A 3,984-nucleotide genomic window follows, 5' to 3' on the forward strand; every position below is an offset into this window, starting at 1 on the left:
TACAACAAATAAGTATATATCCTTTCATATAATGACTATAAGTGCACAATTGTGCTTGGACCCAAAAACACACGTGGGCTCAGGCCCAATGAGCCTTAAACAATGAAATTTGTAGAGTGTGGGCTCGCAATCTAGTTTAGTGATATTTGAAACTTGATGAACATGCTAAAATATTACAGTGTTTGCAAATAATAGACGAACGGGGCAAAATAAACATCCTCAAACGTAAGCTGAGGACAAATTATATATTATTTCTCTTTTTTCTCTCAAAGGTCACAGTTCTTAATATTTGTCTCCCCCCTCTTCTTTGCCCTCTTTCCTCCTTAAATACTTCTTCTTCTTCCCTCTTTATCCACGTGTAACACAAATCATCCTATTAGACACCTTTCTCATCCACCACCCTCTGGAAGTCTTTAAATTATAGCAAGAAGGCTGACTTCTACTATTCAGGGGTCACTCCCCCATTAATGCGGCTAGGGAGGTAGGTGCAGGGTCTTTAATGTGGAGGTAGCAGCCTTTTTCTAAGATATTTCTCTCCACCGTTGCGTCTGGAGGGTGCTTAAATCCCCCTCTTAACCAACGGTTTTTTCGGAACTCTACCTTGATCTTTTTGGTGAATCCCAAGGTCATCGTGGGTCTGTCCGAGGAGATATTCGTCCTCGGACAATCGACTCATGGGCCGACCTATAGTTCTAGGAGGCTTTTAGTCTAAAACAAACTAGCGCCCATCAACAAAGCCCAAGGCCCAAACACTTACTTAGGTCCTTTTAGTCACCACAATAGCCCCTTAAAACTTTATTTTTCCTCATCCGAGGAGAAAAATAGGGTTTTGATCCGACCAGAGCTCCCTTCACACATTTCGTACATCACCATGTGTGTGGGGGTCGTTTCATTCCTAGAAAATGCCGTTTGGCGCTTCGATTTCCAGAACATGCGCATTTATGACTGCAAGTTACACCCTGTTCCCCACGTTCAACGGTGAGATGTACATCCAACGGTCCTCATCGCCTCCTAAAAATTTGGGCGGGAAGAATCCAATTTCGAGGTCGCCTCCCGCACGTCATGACGTTTGGAAATCTACGCCCTCATTCATTTCTTCAGAATTCAATCACATCAGAGCGTCAATCATCATCTTTTCCCTCCAGAAACCCGTGGAAACTCGCATAACTACAAACTCGTAAGTCCTTACTTTCTCTACTTTTTTCTCCTCAGATTCTGTCCTCGGCTTCCTTCTTAACTACATTCCTTCTTGAAGTTTGCCTTTTCCTTTCTCTTAGATGGGTAGATTTAAGTGTTTAGTTGATACCGCCACTGGGATGGAAGGCTTTAGGGCCAAATACCATATTCCCAGTGACGTGAGTTTGAAATATTGTCCGGCGGAAGCCGTAGGTGGTTCTAGGAAGACGGGAGAGGTTATTATCCCCATGATTGCCTTCATAGAAGGTGGGATGACCCTCCCCATGAGGAGCATAACTAGGGAATACCTTCGCAACCACAGGTTGTGCCCAGACCAATGCGCACCTAATGTTTTTAGGGTCTTAGGAAGTGTCGACGCTCTAAACGAGCAGATGGGCTTGAACCTCACTTGGCATGATGTCGTCTTCATGTACGAATGCCACAAACTTAGGAACATAGGCTATTACATTAAATCTCGGTCTAGTGTAGTTAGGTTAATTTCTTGTCTACCCAAGTCTAATAAAGGCATAAAGGACGACTACCTCATCGCTTCAGGCAACTGGCACGACGGCCCTCACTGCCCAGTTGTATGGGGAGACCCAGGTGTGACTCTTTAGGAGTTAATTTCTCTACCCCGAACTTCAATCTCAAAATCTTCTACTGTTTATTTCCTTTTACACATTGTCCATTTCGATTTCTCATATGCATTGCAGATCTGACCATACTTGGCTTTTTTGGTATTCTTTCTTGCAGATAAACAACTCGTGCGCCCCCGTTTGAGCCACTGCAACGTTGCTGACCTAAACCGCGTACTTCGCTCAGAAGTGTTTGTGAGCGAAAACCTGCAACTTAGAGCAGCTCACCTAGTACTAGGGTACGACCCAATATCCTCGGATTTCCAGGAGATAGAGAGCGCGATTATCGCGGGAGATAGGAGGCACAAGAGGATAAACGTAGCAAGGCCGCACTTTCTTGCCCACTACGACATCCCCGATGACCTCAACACCATCTTGTACACGCGACCCATCGCGACGATCCCTCTCTCGACGCACTCTCAAGTAACTGCTGTCCCGGAGGAGCATGTGTCCTCTTCGCACACGTTGGATGACGAGATAGACCAGTTTCAGCTCGAGGACGTCGAAAGACCCTGAGGAAACCAGTTTGTCGTGCTCTTAGACGAGGAAGAAGAGCCCGCCGAGGCCTCTAGAGTTGCAGGTTTAATAGTTTCCCGGCCTGACGACGATTCCAAGGAGGAAGAAATGGACGTGCTTAGCGGCCTTCTAACTAAGAGAGGCGAGAGAGTCGCCCAGAAAAGAGCGGGAAGGTCACAAGTTCCTCTGACCTTGCCACCTCCCCCTCCTCTAGCCGATCCCAAACCTCCAGTTGAGGAGCCCAAGAAGAAAAGGAAGGGGGAGGCCGAGGAGGCTGGTGGCGAAAAACAGAAGAAGCCAAGACAGCAGCCACAACAAGCCCAGCAGCAGAAACTGGACAAGGGCAAGGGATGTGCCCATTCAGTTGAAAGTGGGGAAATTAGGGATATGGCCGAAGTGCGCCGAGCACCGGCTACCTGGTCTCCTGACTTGAGATTGGACGGAGCACCAATATCTTGCCAATCCAGCATTAGGGCACTCCAGCAAGGCCACACCCACCATCTGGTTGAGGCGTTGGAACGTCCCCTTCTGCTACCCAAGGATATGGATGCCTTGGAAAAAATGAGCCAGCCTCAGCTGTTCCTTTCTTTAAAAAGGGACTTAGCCCTGATATGTTTCTCTCCGTGCGCACACTTCGTTCTTTATAATATCTGGCTATTTGTAAATGTTTTACTACTCCTAACCCTCTAATACTTTGTCACAGGCCATTCAAGAGGTCTTTGCTGCTGAGAAGTTCGTGTAGGATTCTCGGAAGAGGGCCGGAATGGAGCAGGAGATTCGTTTGGAGACTAAGAAGTCCTTAGGCCAGGCCCTAGCAGAAAACGAGAGACTCTCCTCTCAGTTGGCCAACTTAAAAAGAGAAAGAGACGGGGCCGAGGCCAATCTGAGAGAGATGAGGACTCAAGTGGAGGGGCAGCCCAAGCTTCTTCATCAAAAGGTTGATGAGCTCTCCCAAGCCCAGAAGGGACGCTCGGACTTGGAGAAGGAGCTTGCGCGAATGAAGGAGGAAGCTAGCACCTTCAAGCATTCTCTAGAGGCCACGAAGCAGGCAAGTTACAAGGAAGGGGTAGCTGCAATGGAAGACCAGCTGACAGAGGCTTTCGCAGCCGTGTGCCGAGAATATTGTCAGCAGGTTTGGGGGGAAGCCTTAAACGTAGCAGGAGTTCCTTCAGCCTCCGAGCTGAGGAAGTCCGAGAACATTTGGCTTCCCCTAGACATACAGGAGATAGAAGAGGCTCCTGCTGCTGCTCTTGCCCCTGAGACAGTTCCTTCTGCTCTTCCTCCTATGATCCCAGAGCTCATTCCGGATCCTACAGAACCTTCAGGTTCCAATAAAGAGAAGGAAGGGAGTGGGGGTGCCGAGAAGGGCCTAAGCCAAAGTGTGGAACCTATCATCCCTCCAACCACCACAACAGAAAAAGGAAAACAAGTTCTGTCTTCCTTTGAGCTGGAATTAAAAGACACTGAGGCTACCAGCACTTCTCAGCAAGTCCCTCCTCCGAAAGCTTAGGGTCATGCATAGGGCTTCTTTTTCTCTGTACTTAGAATTTTCCATGTAATGATGTATATCGACATAATTAATGAAAGACAGTTTTATTTGATTTTGATCTGAGTTGTGTTTATTTCATCTTTTCATCTTTATGCTTACCATAAAAGT

This window comes from Castanea sativa, chromosome 9 (assembly GCF_040712315.1).
Source record: "Castanea sativa cultivar Marrone di Chiusa Pesio chromosome 9, ASM4071231v1".
Taxonomy (NCBI): Eukaryota; Viridiplantae; Streptophyta; class Magnoliopsida; order Fagales; family Fagaceae; genus Castanea; species Castanea sativa.